The sequence below is a fragment of the Malus sylvestris genome, chromosome 17 (assembly GCF_916048215.2).
Source record: "Malus sylvestris chromosome 17, drMalSylv7.2, whole genome shotgun sequence".
NCBI lineage: Eukaryota > Viridiplantae > Streptophyta > Magnoliopsida > Rosales > Rosaceae > Malus > Malus sylvestris.
The window spans coordinates 13,155,105-13,172,985 of record NC_062276.1 but is presented as its reverse complement, the minus strand read 5'-3'; the positions used below and the strand labels follow the sequence as shown (position 1 = coordinate 13,172,985).

The 17,881-nt window shown below is 33.4% G+C and overlaps 1 long non-coding RNA gene across 1 annotated transcript; it reads left to right on the top strand.

Moving 5' to 3' along the window:
* The first annotated feature begins 3,758 nt into the window (after window positions 1-3,758).
* LOC126609945 (uncharacterized) lies at window positions 3,759-15,116 on the top strand. Its single transcript, XR_007618330.1, has 16 exons — window positions 3,759-3,982; window positions 6,124-6,191; window positions 6,789-6,954; window positions 7,066-7,239; window positions 7,466-7,527; window positions 7,658-7,682; window positions 8,449-8,509; window positions 8,621-8,646; window positions 8,729-8,807; window positions 9,012-9,092; window positions 11,533-11,621; window positions 12,412-12,474; window positions 12,640-12,701; window positions 13,156-14,387; window positions 14,584-14,726; window positions 14,842-15,116. It is a non-coding gene; the product is annotated as an uncharacterized LOC126609945 (long non-coding RNA).
* The last annotated feature ends 2,765 nt before the right edge of the window (window positions 15,117-17,881 follow it).

The following is a 17,881-nucleotide window of genomic DNA, read 5'->3' as shown; positions in this document are numbered from 1 at the left end:
CACACATCCCAAGGCCAAAAGACAAAGCCAAATTATCTCCCATAAACGTGAAATTACTAAAACACCCTTTACGATTGTAGTTCAGTAAAATTTTAACCATAGCTTTGATTTCGATTCCACTTGCACCTACACGTTCATAGTGACGAGCACTATGAGGATACGTTAAAAGAATGTTTCATACATCTCACAATGCACTGGTCAACGAAAGTCAACACCCTCGCTTCTAGGGGCATTTTGGTCAATTCACTCATTTAAAATTAATAAAATCGTAAAATTAGGGATGGGTTGTCACAATCCACCCACCTTAAAAAAATTCCGTCCCTGAAATTTGAAATCATTTGCTATACATAATATACTCCAAGAGATAGGAAGAAAGTATATATAAGGAAAAAATCAATCTTAGGTGGTTGCATGAAAGGGAATGCCATTCCGTCGTGATCGGATTGCAATGATTCCACTTTCATGCCTCCAAACTCAAACGAAGCTTCACGTGGAAAACCATCCACCTTGCTCCCGATATGTCATAACCAGGATGAGTCGATCGAGCACTTATTGTTATTATGCCCCTGGGTGGAACCCATCTGGTTTGGTGGTGCTCTTAATCTCCAGATTGTGAGGAGTAAGGTTTCGAGCCGGTTGGAGTGGATACTGTCTGCTTCAAATGTGCATGGCGGTCTTAATGATGATAGGTTGTCCTTCATTTAGTATGTTGCCTTTACGTGTTGGCACATATGGAAAGCCAGGTGCAATCTATTGTACGATAATAGTCAAATCAACCTTACGTAGGTAATATGTGCTATCTCCATCTGGCTGGAGCTTTTTTCAATGCAGTTAGAATGACTCAGGAGCTCCTTGTTCTTCGAATGGAAGCTATTCATGCGTCCATATGGGCTTCTCCTCCCATGCTATTCACAAAAATCAATGTGGATGCCAGCTGGTCTGTGTTGACGTGCGCTGGTTTTGTTGGCATTGTTCTGCAGAATGCTATCAGAATTTCAATATTTTTTAGATTAAAATGTTCATAAAACTAAATTAGGATGATCTACATAAATTTTATTTTCAAAAAAGTTACCAAAAAGAAAAAATATTAGGCTTAAATCATTATTTAGTAATCTTAGGCTAAAATTTTGAGTCATAAGGGTTGGAAGAGAAAAACAGTTTATGGGTAATGGCTTAAAATTTTCTGGCTTAAATTCTTAAGCTTTATCCCCTATGGTTGGAGATGGTCTAATGGAATCCCATGAGTTGAGTTTGGTGGGAGGTTCAACCGCATTTACCCACATACCACCAGTATTTATAGATGAATAATAATCAGAAGAAGGCCAATTTTCATTTTCAAGAGTTCAATGTGTAGTTTTCGTTCATTCTAAATAGAAAAAGATCGATAAAATCATTGAAAAAAATTGGTGAAGATCAGATCTTTCGAACAAATACTTCTCCAAAAGCGAAAACTCCATCAATTTAGTAATTAATATTTTCAATTATCGTTCTCTTTTAATTTTTGTAATTCAAAGTTTTCGAAACTACGAATTTGGAATTTGTTTATTAAATTGTGTTTTCTGAAGTTTAACTTCTTGGCTAGATTCGAAAGTTCAAATCAACTTCTGGCCTACTAACCTTGATCGAGGGGCAGGGGATGAAGAAAATGGCGGCTAATAAGCTCTGACTCTCGAAATTATTTTTCTTCAACCTCTCAAGCCCGTAGAGATGTATAACCAAAGTTTCTTGATTTAAAAAAAAAAGGAAAAAAAAGAAAAAAAAAAGTAGAGGTATATAGAAATGCGTACAGTGTCTATGATGTACATATTTTTCTAAGGGGATGAAGAAAATGGTGGCTAATAAGCTCTAACTCTCGAAATTATTTTTCTTCAGCCTCTCAAGCCCGTAGAGATGTATAACCAAAGTTTCTTGATTTACAAAAAAAAAAAAAAAAAAAAAAAAGTAGAGGTATATAGAAATGTGTACAGTGTCTACGATGTAAATATTTCTCTAAGATGCCTACAAGTATCAAGTATATCAAGAATTAATAGTGGTTTAATTAAATACCCCAATCTAAATTTCAAGAAAATTGTTTATTAATTTTGAACCCTTATTAATCAACTCAAATTTATTGTGCCATTGAATAGAAACTGTTCGTCCTAATTCATCCCAACCATAACTCTCATCATGCTTAAGAACGTACACCGCCACCATATGGGCTGCACGATTGCATTGTCGAGGGATAAAGATAAACTTCACCGATTGGAATGACTGCATTATATTCCAAATATCAACTAAATATACCTCCAGCAACACATCAGCTTGAATCTCCTTATTTAACATTTGAACCAATCCTTTCGAATCAGACTCCACCTCCAGAACCTCCCCGAACGCATGAAATCCCCTTAAAACACACATATGCAGTCCATTTCTTATGGTTGCCGCCTCAGCCATATCTGATGACAAGAAATAGTCCCCACCATTTCCTCCCACCATCTTTGGAATTCCTGCAAAGTCGCGCAAGACCCAACCTACGCCACCTACCTTTGTTTCTTATGGCTGCCGCCTCAATTTTTGTTTAATATTCTAGCTGAAGATGCAAATGTTTCCATTTGTATTTGACTTTTAATACATTTCTATCCTTTGACAAAAAAAAAATAAAAAAATAGAAACTGTTCATGCCTAGCATGAAGACTAAACTGACAAGTTTTAAATAAGGGAACTGTTATTTGCACTCCAAAAATCTCATTTTGCGCTCCTGACAAGTGTATTTTTCTTTCCAAATATAAAAATTTTGGAGTGTATAATGAGAATTGTAGAGTGTCAATAACACGCCAGCTATGCAAAATTTATAGATACATAAATTTCTCTTCAATTTTAGACGTTATGTATCGTAATTGCGCACTTACGATACATAACATCTAAAATTGAAGAGAAATTTATATGAAAAGGCCGTTTCCGAAATGCAAAATTGATTACATGTTATAAGGAAAAAAATTCTCTGTAGGCATAAAAGGCTTTTGGCTTACAAGAGACTGCATAAGGATTGCTTCACTAAGCAAGAGATTGCATAAGGATTGCTTCACTAAGGAACTTGAAGATTCAAGACCTTTTCGGTTCTCTTTCCGGTTTTGTTGGTGTTTGGAGTGATTCATTTTTATGTACCTTCCTTTTAAATGCCTAATAATATCATATCTTTTGTATAATTCAAGGTTTTAGGATAATTGAGGTGATCATCTCTTATGTTTTTATTCCATTGTCAGTACCGTCTATAACATTATGTACAAATGTTTTAAATGCAACATTACTTTAGTCTAAAGAAAGCATTGCAATTGGCACTGTTCTTTACTGTTCATTGTACCTGAATTTCAGTTTAATTACAACCATACCATTGGTTTAATGAGTGGGCTTTGTGGAAGTTTTGGGTTCGGCCTGGGGGATTTTTTTTGGGTTTGGGCAGATGGGCTTTTGCTGGTTTGGCATGTGGCTGGGTTTTATTTGGTTGGTTTCGGTAGGGATAGGAATGCACTGAGGTGAATGCCGTGAGTCATACACAGTGCAGCTTGCAGAATGGCAGAGAGTAGAGTAGAGATGGAAGAGTCGTGGGTGAAAGAAGAGGAAAGAGGGAAGAGTCGTGCGTTGCAAACGGGATGTGAGGAAAGACGGAAGGAGAGAGAGAGGGGTAGGATGAGCGAATCAAAGGTAGGGGTGCCCGAGAGTTTGGTTTTAAAGGTCGACAACAAAGGGTGCACAGAGAGACGGTGAGGCAAGTTGGGAGGGCTAGGGGTAGGGTTCCTTTCGGGATTTTAGTTCCAGCTGTATGCCATTTCCGCAACAATTAATGGGGAAGGCATGGTTGCGTGCAATTTGTGGGGTTGTGGGAGAGATTTATAGATTTTGTCCAATTTTTTAAAGAAGGATGGAGAGTGAGAGAGAGGGGGCAGAAAGCATGGTTTGACTGAGTGGCAGGGATATTTAGAGGTTTTGTCCTCTGATTCAACAGGTAAAATAGTGTTTTTAAATCATTGTTTATTGTTTGGTTTGCCATTTGCTTTGTTAAAACTGTGATTAACATTTTGTTGTTTCGATAAAATTGTAAAGGAATTTTATAGCCCGTTTAGTTGGGTGTTAGGAAGATCAATCTGTTGAGTGCACTGTTTCGTGCACTGTTAGAGTCAGGTTTGTGTCTTTATAACTTTGGGAGTTACACTGTGCTCATTTATGTGTTTCTTCATGCTTTGCTCATGTTTCCTTCTCAACAAACCAAATTGAGGTTCCTTTTCTGCTTTACATCCTTTGAATATCTCTCTGTTACTAGGTTGTTTCTCCATACTTTGTTGCTTCTGTATTTTTGTGATAAGGGTGTTAGAAGGCTGTTTTAGTTGTTGTTTTGCTCCTCTGTTGATAGATTGTTTTTGCAAATCTTGGTTGCTTATGTATTTCTGTTACTAGATTGTTTCTCCATACTTTGTTGCTTCTGTATTTATGTGATAAGGGTGTTAGAATGCTCTTTTAGTTATTGTTTTGCTCATCTGTTGATAGATTGCTTTTTTAAATCTTGGTTTTGAACACCCACTTGCCGTTCTCAATACTGCACTCCTCAGGGTCGAACTCAAACCTATCATCTAATAGGGAAGCTCATGGCTGTGGATAGGGTAGAGTGGTAGAGAAAGGTTTTGAAGGGAGGATAATATGAAAGGGTGTGTGGAAACAGTATGATGAAGACTTAGTGAGAGATGTGTTTTATTTTTTGGGAAACATCTTTTGGGGTTTTTGAGTACGAGTGAAGCCAAAGGAATGTATTTAAAGGAGCAGGTTTAGGGGTGAGTTGCAAGGCTAACATCTTGGGCTCCTTTTCTGTCCTCTGCATATACATATAGTGGGGAGCTAGCCATGGCCCTATATGATGATCATCCAACAATTGTTTTATTGCTTTCATATGCAAAAATAGTTCAGAATCTTTCATTAGGTGAGAAAAAAGATGATGCTATTTTTATAGATAAGCTAACAAAGAAGGGAGCCTCCCTCTCTCTCTTTTGACTTCTTTGGCTATCTGATAGGTTCATCCATCATATATATATATATATATATATATATATATATATGTGTGTGTGTGTGTGTGTATGTGTGTGTGTGTGTGTGTGTGTGTGTGTGTATCATATATGTGTGTACGTGTTCGAATAGACAGATGTCTGTTTCATAATTATTTACACAATTCAGTAGGGTCTGCAATGTGCTCGATTACCTCGAGTAAAATCATTAATTTACAACCAAATTAGAATAAACCAGAGCAGTTTGTAAACACTGAAGTCAGATAATCATATAAGCAGTTTGTAAACTCTTAAGACCATGCCTCCAAACTAAACACACACTCTCAATCTGATATGGAAACAATGTTCATATCTGATTAATACTATTTTTCATAAACCCACTTAGAATCTGATTTCGGTTTTGTTACGTGTTATTTGGGTTTTAGTAAATTTTTCATGCTTTCGTAGAATTATGTTTATAGTTATGAGTTTTGGAGAATTCTTCATTAAATTGGTGGGCTCTTTTTTGATGTCGTTTTATTTCCTGGTTGCTTCTATATTTTGAGTGTAGTTGTCATGTGTTTGCCACTTTGCCTCTTTTCATTGTGTTGCAATTGTAGTTTTCTCTCCACTGAGTTTCTACATGCATGAGAACATATGTTTTTCTTACTAATTTGATTAGATTATATACTGCTGCAATAATGGCAGTTCCATACACTATTTTTGGGCCAGCCATCAGCTGTTTGATGGGCTTTGGTCCATTTTCAATGAGGCTTGCGCTTTGGGTGTCGAAAGTTGGAAATACCCATCTCAAGGCTGGGATTAAAATCTAGAGATAAGGCGATGGGAGCCATGCGCATTGCAGAGAGGGAGAGAGGGGTTTAGGAATGTAAATTTTTATTTATGAATGGGTTTTTTGTTTAAATTTTGTTATCATAATTTTGGGGATTTTGTTTGTAGCTACGAATTTCCTGTCGTCGTGTTTAATTTTGTTTTGTTTTTTGCTTTAGGAAATCGTGGTTCTTCAGATTGGGGCCTTTTGTTTGTCTTTCTATTTGGAGATTCTTATTTTGTTCCTACCATAATTAACATGGTTTCTTTCATTACAATTCAGGTGTCAAACTTAGTGATGCTTCAAAGAAATTGGGGAAAAAGTTTGCTACCGGAGCCTCTGTTGTTAAGGTATGATGGATATTATATTGTTTTGTCTGTATGCGATGAAAAGAAATTTCCTCAACCAATCTTCACTGGAATTTTCTCCGCCATCCTATATATTGCAGCATTAATACATTTGATAAGAAATTTTCAGTTTCTGGTCACTTAAGATGGCAGGAAAATGGACATAATAAATTATCCATGGTCTTTATCATATTAGCTGAGAATTGGAAAGTGCCTGAAGTTATTAGTTATTAAACTCTTCCTTTTTGTTTGAAATGCGGGTGGTGTTGGATAAATGGGATAAAATAAATGGTTGTTGCCTTGTGTTTTACTCTGTTGGTTGGCAAGAAGCATGTTCAGCTGATTCAATTTATTCTTTTACTTTCTATGACAAAGCAATCCTTTGCAGTCCTTTGTTATCAAGGTGTTTTTTGTTTTTTTTTAAATTACATATGTGTGAGAGACTTTTTAAATTAGACGCACTACGCGCTTCTTACGGATTTTATAATGTCAGATTCTCATTCGTTTGTTGTTTTAAATTTGGGTTTTCATTTGGTTGAGCATCATTCTCTCCAAAAGGTAACATTGTTTCTAATGCCTAATCAAATTTTGATTTCTTAGGTAATTACAATTTATGTAGTTTTGTAAAGAGAAATTGTTTACAAGCGCAAACAACTGCCAGATTTTATTTTGAAGTCTGAATATGCCAATAGAACCACATAATTATGGGAGTGAACCAGTGTGAAAGACGTTAAGGTTGCTCTCATTGATAGCAATTGGGACATTGGTCAGAACCCCTTTCTTCCCATTTTTGTTTATGCTAATTTGAATCGGTTATATGTGTGTGTATATATTTTTTTGAATCCTTATCAAAGTCGGTTTCTTTAATGAAATGCAGAGGCTGCTCAGAAGGAATTGAGGAGGAGAGAGAAGGTTTTGGCGTCGAAAAAGTCATCTCGGATGGCTGCTGAGTGCTTGCTGGCTCAGGCTCAGAATTAGAACAGGGCTGCTATTATTGAACTTAACTGTGAGACTGACTTTGTTGCTCGAAATGATATCTTTTCAATACTTGGTAAGTGTGACTGATATGATTCCTCCATATTTTTTTAGTTCTATTTGATTAGTTGTTATTATAAGTATATGGTTGCGTACTTAATGTCAGTTGTCCTTTTTTTCCCTTATTTCTTTCTTCCTCTGCTTCGCTTCTTCTTCCCCCTTTTGGTTCCCCCTCTCTTGCTTTATTTCTTCTGATATTTTCTCTCTCTCTCTCTCTTGCTCTCTTCAAAATCCCACAACAGTCTTTGGAGTTGGAGGCTTTTGCTATGTTGGGGTTTTTTCCAATAACTCAAGGGGCCGAAAGGTATTCCCTTTTCATATTCTTCTCTCCTAATTTTATTAGGGTTAATTTCAATTTTCTTATCCTATTTGCAGTGGTGCATTTTAGGGCTTAACTATTTGACAATTTATGTAATTTATTTTTTGCTTTCTAGGTACAACCATATCTCACTCCCTTTGGTACTCTCTCTCTCTAAAATCTCTGTTGGGTTTCTACTATTATGTCAATTTGTATAATTTATTTTTTGATGTGAGATTTGGTGCATTTGATTTGCGTTATGGTTTGAGATGTTATTTGGAAGGTTTCATTTTGAGATGTCAATTTCCTCAACCAATCTTCACTGGAATTTTCTCCGTTATCCTATATATTGCAGCATTAACACATTTGATAAGAAATTTCAGTTTCTGGTCACTTAAGATGGCAGGAAAATGAACACAATAAATTATCCATGGTCCTTATCATGCTAGCTGACAATTAGAAAGTGCCTCAAGTTATTAGTTATTAAACTCTTCCATTTTGTTTGAAATGCGGGTTGGTGTTGGACAAATGGGATAAAAGAAATGGTTGTTGCCCTGTGTTTTACTTTGTTGGTTGGCAAGAAGCATGTTCAGCTGATTCAATTTATTCTTTTACTTTCAATGACAAAGCAATCCTTTGCAATCCTTTGGTATCAAGGTTTTTTTTTTTTTTAACCAGCATTCGTGGTATTTTATTGATTCACTATCCGATTAATAAAACTCATATTTTAAGTTTATGGATTTTTGGCGTTTGATTTTGGTTTTTGATGTTTTCTCAGTCGTACAGTGACTGCCAGAATTACTAAGTTTTCGATTTTATTAGAATTGATTTTTAAGTCGCTGGGTCTGTATCCTTTTTGGTCAGTTTTGTTTTAATCTCATAATCTTTGTTTCTTTCATCGCTAAATTTTGAACTTAAAACATGCAGACTCTAAAGGACACCATCCATCAAGAGTATCATGATGTTGTCGAGAGGCGAGTTTTTACAGGTTTGAACCCTTCACTTGCCACTCATCAGTGGTTGCTATTTCTGGAGCTTCTACTTGAATTTCCATGATCTGATTTTATAGTTTATTTCTCTTGCATTTTGTGAATGTCAGTGACGGGAGCAAGAGCTGATGAAGAGGTAAAACTTATTGCACTGTTGAAATTGCGGTATATCTATACCGCTGTGAAAGCTCATTTTCTATTTGTTTAACATTGTACAGACAATTTAAAGATTAATCGAGACAGAAGGCAGTGAACAAAATTTTCCAAAAGGCAATCCAAGAACAAGGGGGAGGCCAGGTTTGTCAAATTTCCTTTTTTATTCTCTGCCCCCAAATAAGCACTTTTTACTATCGAAATTGTGCTTTCTCTCACAAACTTGACACATTTTTTGACATCTTGAATAATTAATTTTAAGCTCCTAACTCTTCTAACTTGGGTTGGTGAAACACTTAATTTTCTGATTAAGATTGATCATTTCCAAAATTGTGTATCAAATTGTAGATAATGAACACTCTGGCCGAAATTCAAGAGCGACATGATGCTATTAGAGATCTTGAGAGGAAGCTTCTCGATTTACAACAGGTATCTTCTTAGTTTGTTCAATGATGTGTACTCTCTGATGGAAATGAAGTTGCTATATAATACAGATGTCTAGCATAGGCCTTACTTTTTAGATTTCACTTTACAATTTGGTATTTTCCGTATTGAATATAATAACATTTTAGATTACATTGATTTGTATTATTTTAAAGTATATATAAAGATTAGTTCATAGGTGTATGCACTTAATATTGGATATATGATATATTTCAGGTTTAGTTTGATTCCAACTCCTTTTTTTAGTTTATTTGAATAAAAATTGGTAAGTTCGAGTCCAATTTGATTATTTCTTGCTTTTTTGCTTAATTTCTGCTTTTTTTTCCTGCTTTTCTGCTGTTTTTCTGCAGCTTATTTGCTGCCTGTCTGCTCTCCCCCTTTCCTGCTCCCATCCATTGCCTTAAACAAAAAAAAAACCCATTTGCCAAAGCCACCAAAGCCACAATAAAAGACAAGTAGAATTTTATATTCTCTACCCACTTTTATTGATGATTGCTGTTGGCTTCCTTATTTTAGAAAGGAAAAGTCCCGCTCTCCTTGGACAATACCATCTTTCTCAAAACATGGATCCGGAAAGACATCTGATAGAATTTATTTTGAGTCTAAATTATTAAATTAGGAGAGCTAAGAAGATATTTTGTGCTAATTGCTTTTGATAACTCTGGTTTTCTCTTTTGGCAACCACCTTGCTCTCCATTTCTCTTTTTCCTCCTGCTCTGCTGCTTTTTCAGTGTTACAACCTCTCTGCAAAAAAACACTGTATGTGTTTTGCATGTTTTTTTTCATGCTTCTATTCTTTGTTGTTGTGGTGGTGACTCTGAGAATGAAATTCTCAGTTATCTATTCCTCTACGATACATGATGCATCTGATTTTTGTTCATTGATAGATGATGCCACATGCTTGAGATTTTTATGCCATCACTCTATTGGTTCTTTTGTGATTGTTATTGTTTGTTTTAAAATGTGTATGATGTGTGTCATGCACATATTACAGCTCATGCACAGATTACAGCATAGATCCATGATTTACATTCAACATAATCCTCACATCAAACTTAGTTAAGTTCAATGTTGTTTTTTGAAACTTAGTATGCTGTTACCAATAACGTTAAGTTTAAATCATTTTATCATAACATTATATATTTAAATTTAACTAATAATGTTAAGTAATAAAATGACGTAACAAAACAATATTCATTGACCCACGCCAAAAACAAGAATCTTCATTAACGTTATTAATAAACCAATAACATTAGTAGAATAAAAATTAACGTTAAGATTATTAAAATCATTGTACAAAACATACTAAGTATAATGTTACGATCATTTTACTGATCATATATCCTTAACGTTATTAGTAATAATTTTATTTAATGTTATTAGACACTCCTTAATTAGGTTTATATTGAAATTCGGACCGTTACAAAGCATACTAAGTATAACGTTAAGGTTATTAGAATAAGTTATGATCATTTTACAAATTAAATAAATATAACGTTATCGTATACGTTAAGATTCTTTGATGTCAAGCATCATTTCGATCTACAATGTTGTAATTTGATGTTAACATTGTTCATGTGGTTTTAAATTGAGCACAGGCCATAATTGTTTTTTTATCAGAGAAGGAATCATTGAGGTCACTTTAGAAATGGATGGGTGTCTGGTTATTAATCTTTGTCATTTGAGTGGTGTAGCTTTCTTCACTAATGAATGTAACCATTTAAGACTTGGAATGTCTTTGGGGGGTAAGAAATAACATTGCTAATTTCGGATTTATGGGTTCGAATTTTTGTCGAGTATGTGATTCTTGCAAAAGAGTTGTAAATATCGTTCTAAATATGTGTAAGTAGAGTTGTAAAACAGAGAGAGGAAATTAACTTTAAACAGATAAAGGAAGCAAAATTAGAGCAAAAACTTCTAGTCTTTATAAATGTGAGGTTTTTCAGTAAGTGTGTTTTGTAAAAAGGTTAAATCTTTCTTAGAAATATAGCTTTCTCAGTTATGCAATGCTTTGAATGAAAACAAAAAAAAAAACCATTGTTTTGTGTATCTGTTTCACATTTGTGTTGCAAAGATTTGATTCAAATTGGTGAATTTGGGTAAGAACCTAAGAAACCATAACATTTCTTTCGGTTTTAAGAGCTGAAATGGACATGCATGTGTTTCTCTTTGTGAGGTATAAGGGATTGAGGAATTTTGAGAGTGGTGGCTAGCTAAGGAGATAGAGAAGGAATAATTTTTTTGTTTTGGGATCTAGAGTTTACTGCAAAGTTGATTTCTCTTGATTTTTTGTTGTTTTAATATCTTTTGTTCATGTATTTGAATGCATTTTTTTTTATTTCTGCCTATTTATCTAAACCCCTATTCAATTTGTTGGAATTCATCAGAGAGTATTGGGTCTAATCATTTCCTTTTAATTTTTCAGGTTGTTTTTTTATTTCTATAGGGGAGTTGCAGATGTCCATGTCAGATTCATAAGGAAAAAGAACCATTTTTGTGGATATATTTAAACATGTAAGAAATTGTTCTCTACTAGCATATTAGGAAAAATTAGAATTTTTCCAGTAAATTTGTTCTCTTTTGGTTAAATAGTTTAGGCAATATGGACAGATTACTTCAAAATTCAAATTGAATGATGGTTTATTGGTGTGAATTATGTTACATGTTTAGTTTCTTTTAGTTTTACTATTCGGATAGATATGTATGTATTAATATTCAATTTATCCCCATTCTCTTATGGTGTTTACTAAACTGTTGTGCACCATTGCTGCACAACCTCTGATGGTTCCATTGTTGGGCAAAAATTTGAGATTAAATTTAATTACAACATAAAAAACTAGATCACTACACATACTGATGCTGTTTGCATATTTAGTTGTTTTGTAACTTAGTTGATTTGGGTTTGTACAGTTTTTTTCCATCTTGGAGCCACTGGCTTGCAAGTTTTCGAGTGTTAAATTGTTTACTCCTTGCTATAATATATTCTACAATAACATGTTAACATTTGTTTTAGACAACATGATCTGACCGCATTTCCAAAGCAAATTAAAAAAGTAATGATCAACTGACATGTTAATAAAATTATAAATTTAAAGAACATAAATTAACCACCACTGCCTGCTTAGTTTAACACAGATTTCCTCCACTTGATTACTAAGAAAATGTTCAAAAACAAAACAACTTAATTTTAGTGCTATTGTCGTGATGAATGCTATTTTGACTAGCTTATTAAGTTTTGGATAACTTATGAATTTAAAGGTCTTCAGTTTTAATATTTAAACAGCAATGTGTGTTTATTTTTCAGTGCAGTGGTTAAAGAAGAGTACAAGAAAAGTTCTGTTTATTACTTCAGAAAAGATTAAGAAAGGTGAGTTGGACATAGAAGATGGAATTTCAACTTTGAGTTTTAACTCTTTACTGTTTATTTTTTTATTCAGTCTTTGGCAAGCCATCATACATAATAACATAACTTGGCATTTACCAAACAATTAAACATGTAACATAACTTAACATTTACATTTTTCATTTACAGTTGGTAGCCACGAATCAACTCACTATCAACTTTATATCAACAATGGAGTGTGCCTTAAACGTGTAAGTCATGTTTTTTTATTCTATTTTATAAAATGAATGAAGTTCTGAAGTTTTTGTCTTATGAAACTTAGGTAATATATATCATTTCATAAACATAATACATGCAAAGACAAAAAATTGTAAGCTGTATTGATGAAACATTTTTTATGTAAAATTTTTCGAACATTTTAGGTTTAAGAAATATTGATGCCTAAAAATCCTGTCATCAGTTTTTTCCATCAAAAAATTTCAATCGGTTCAGTTCTTTTCAAATATGTATAATTTCTTTGTGCAACGTCTCTTTTAGTTTCTTGGTCAAGCATTTTAAATCATTACCAACTATTTAGTAAAAGTAGTTTTATAGAAAATGCTTGAGCTTCTTGGAATATCTTTTGTTTGCAAACGTTTTCCAACTTATTTGTTACCAATATTGTTCCTATTTTCGAAAACCTTTTATCAAGTCTGCTTGAATCAGGACTTATCGAATCAAGGCAGCTACAAGGAAATTTGAACTTTGGCATGTACAGATACGATTTTGCAACAAAGCTAGGTACCTTCTAGACTTATTGGATGTGGAGATTTGTATGATCGAATTTGTGATTGATATACTTGGATTTTATTAAATTTTTCATGATTTTATAGAGTTTTTCATTTAAATTTGTGGGTTTTTGTTTAAATTGTGGGTTTTGGAGATTGAATATGTAAAGGCTGCTTGAGAAACTAACAGTATACAAAATTTCAATGACTCTGTTTGTTCAATTGACTGCAACTCATGCCACAGTTTGCTTCACAAACCTCTACGGTTAGCTTCCATACAGTATGTTACAAGTTTGAGGATATCTGTACATCTTAATTTCTACTCTCTGGTTGCTTCAAGTTTGTAATTTTACGTGCTACACTGCCACTTTATTTGATTATAAAAATGTAAAACAAAATCCGTCAATGAGTCGATTTTTTATGTTTTTCCAGTGTAGGGCATATGTTGCACAAGCATGTAAATGGTACCAATTATTTGGTTTTGGACAGTAAGCTTTGAGTTTTACAAGAAAAATCAAGAAAATGTGTCGCTCATCTATCCCTCTGTTCATTCAGGATTATATTTAATTTATTCAGGTTAAATGTGTCTTATTCATGCAGTTAAGGCTGGTGCATTTAAGGTCCCGCAGCAAAGTGCGGGCATATTTTCTAGTCTATATACTAAAACTGGGTTCGGCTGGCACTGTTTTTCACTGTTTGTGAACAGTGAAATGGCGGAAATGCCCTTTGTTTCTTCTAATCCCACGTTTTGTTGTTTGCTTGGTACAGAAAAATTCCGATTTTACCATTTTTTGCCACGGGTCGATCATCGTTGAAGGCTCCGCTCAGACTTTCTTCTCGACTTTTCCTTCCGTTTCCATTTCTCTCTATGCGGTCTTCTCTTTTCTCCTCTCCTCATCTCTCTATTCCATTTACCTTTTCACTGCCATCAACCCTCCCTTCCTTTTTCTCTCACTACAGCCACCGCAAAACCCCTCAAGCCTTCATACCCTCAAACCAACAAATTTAATTCCACAATCTCTCACACTTAATCTAAACCCTCGAACCAAAAACTCGATTTCAAGTATCAAGCAGCCAGGTTTTTGGGTGTTGGAATTTCGGCGAACTGTTTCTTGCCATTATTACCAATCTTCATGGCTTTGTCTCTCAGGTTCGATGCTCAAATTTAAGGTATGAGAATCTGAGTCTGAGGTTTCAAAATCAGGGAGGGTTTTGTTTAATTTCAATATCAGTGAGGCTTTTTTTAACAAGGGCTTCAATTCAATTAGGGTTTCGGTTAATTTCAATTTCATTTTCTGATATGAGTTTTAATTTTGCATTTAATCTAATTATTTTTATTATAATTCAAAAAAATTGTGTAAAGTAGGTTTTTTGTTGGAGAAGTGGTGGACCTTTTAATTGTGCATGTTGTCTTAGTGGTCGTTGCTAGACCGGCAAGAAAAAGTCTACTGTGCATAACACCATGCCTGCATTTTTGCAGCAAAGACCAAATCAAGTAGAACTATTTGGGTATTTATCCTAAACCTAATTATTCTAATTTAAATGGAGTCTACTCTAACAGATACGAATTTGTATTATGTTATCAAATTTTATTTTTCTAATTTTTGATTTTGGGGTTTTGCAGGAAGTGCTAAAATACTGATTTTGTGGAATTTTTGTTCTTTGCAAGGTTTTTCTGGCTGATATAATACTTTTGCCATCACTCTCCAGGTATGATTATGTTTATGTTTTTTTCTATTTCCAAATTATGTATTCTGAATATTTAAGGTAGGTATTTAAACTTAAATTGGTATTACTTGAACTGGAAGAAGGTTTTCTTAAACGAAAAACAATCTGACATGAAGCTTGATGATCTAATTGCGCATTGAGTTTTTTGGGTAAGGGATTTCGGATTTTTCACCAAGTCTCTCTCTTATTTTTAGTTTTTGAGTTGCATGTAATACTTTATGGTTAATGAATATTGGGGTGTGTGTGTGTGTGTGTGTATGTATGTATGTATAAAACTTAGAACCTATCAGACTGTTCCTATTGCTTTCCCCTGCCTCTCTTCTCTAAAGAAGAAAAGTGTGTTAAACTAAAAGCTAAGCATTTCAATGCACTTGCTATACACATTAACCACAAAATTTATTTAAAAATCTTTATTATTGATTTTTGCATTATTTGTTGGGACATATCCATTCCCCTATGTGCTTATAATTTTTAATGCAAGGAAAACAAGCAAATTGGGAATATTTTTTAGTTCCTTAAAAAATTAAGATTATTGATTTATTTCCCTTATTTTAATTTAATGTTAATGCAACTACATAAAATCTACTTAACTAATGGAAAAGACATAGCGTTTGGCTGTGGTAAAGTTTTGGTTGGTAAGTTCCTACTGTGACTCATGTGAATCTGTTGCAGAGTGGTTTTAGTGTGTGAATTTCATCTTTCAAGCATTATCTAAATTGCTTGAGTGCTTGAGTGCTTGAATGTTTGAATTTGATCTTTCAAATTGTATCTGCATTGTGGTCCATTAGGGTAATTTTTATTCTAATGTAATGGATGACTTTGGTTAATAATGCATATCAAGACCTTTGAATCTATTGATTTAGATGTTTGAACACAGTTGAAGCTCACTATGTTGTTTTTGCAGTTTGATTAGCAATTGTTAATTAGAGTTGCCTAATTTTTTTTACTAAGAGTTTAGGGCCAATTAACAAAAGTATTGAGTGATATGTAAGAGTCTAGAAGCAAACATTTTGGAGAAGTTGAAGTCATTTAGAGTAAACTAATAAAATTTGACTATTCTGGCCAACATGTTTTTTTTTTTTACTATTGACAACTTCGCAACCATATTTACTGATTGCAAGAATTGGTTGCATTTGAAACCCGCAGCATCGCGCGGGCAATTTTTGCTAGTAATATCTATAACAATGTGATTTGGACATACATAACAGATCACATATCTACCCTATAATGGAGCAATGGTGTGATAGAACGAGATGATATATATGAATTCTACTCTTCACTTTATGGTCATGGATTAATTGTTTAATTTTTGTGGTACTATAAGAACGAGATGATATATATGAATTCTACTCTTCACTTTATGGTCATGGATTAATTGTTTAATTTTTTCACATTATTATTTGATTCTTTGTTGTATTTCTTACTTTATTCTTTACTAACGTCTTCGAACGCGCTTTTGCACATGCAAGAGCCTTTATTTACATATTTTACACACAACTTAAATATGTTTTATATGCAATGTTGTGTTCTATTTTCATTTTTATGACACAACATAATAAAGAAAATAATTAACACGATACATATTAAGGGGCACGGAGCGACCGTGATTTTAAAAAAGTCTCTCACATGCACGTGAGCACATGCGGAGAGGCTAGTTGAAGAATATTTCTTTGGAATTTGTAATATATAAATGGTGAAACTTTCAAAATACCATAAATTGCCTCTTAAGAATTTCAAAATCACGATTGAATTAAAAGGAGTTAAAGTAATTCAACACATTTTTTTAGTACAAAAATATATTTTACACTAAGTGGAGAAGAAATTCGGCTAAGCCACACATTTGACAACCTAATTTGGTATCGAATTCACCATCCACAAGATTCGAACCTCAAACCTTTTACTTACAAGTGAAGAGGAATACCGCAAGTTCGCAACACATTTTAACTTTAAATAAATTTTAATTTTAAAACTTTCGAATAAATAAACAAAAAATGGGTTAGTGGGTGGTTTATCTTTCAATTTATTTTCGAATAATGTTTTCTTTAAAAAACATATAAATAGAAAACTTAAATTTCCTAATTACTATTTTTTGTAAAAAAAATCATTAAAGAAGGGAGTGATTTGAATCCCGAGCATTTTTCAAGGAGAAATTAAAATCTCAGACATTTTTTTCAATAATTTTAAGATTAAGTATTAATTTCTTTTTAAGATTTGATTAAGAGGGTTTGACCAATTGTTACATCAATATTTTTTTATTTTTAAATTACATGTCATTAGTTTAAAAATATTTGCACCTTGCAACTAATTGCGTACAATTTAGGAAGGTTAATTTCCCCAATCCCTTGAATTCCTAGACTTTTAATGACCTTTTCTTATAAAATCAAACGACCATACATTCACGTACATATACTATGCTTATGTACCTGACAACTAAATTTTAAACATTCTAATTAATTTATTTAAATAAACAGTAAAAATATGAAACCACCATAAGAGATGAATAATAAATGCATTAATAATAGGAAGAAAAAGGGAATACCGAAGAAATAATGTGAAGTTGACAAAAAGAAACGTGTAGAAATAATAAACTTCAAATAAAATAAAATTCTATCACAAAATTGTAGGAAAAAAGTTTAATCAAAATTTTAAAAGGAAGAGATGTTTAGTTTATGACATTTTGAAATAGGGTGTTTATATCAAAATGACCCTAGAAACATTTGGAGCATCCATATACCGAGGTGGGAAATATCGTATTATACAGGTCGACCCAACCAATCAAAATTTGAACATCAATTTGTTTTGTATGAATTATATGGTAGAATTAGCATGGCTTTGATTTAATTTTTTTATAGTCATTCAATTTATCTTCATTGCATAAGTACTACACCTAAGTGTTCATGATTTCCAACATTGTGAGGATGATAAAAAAATTGTGA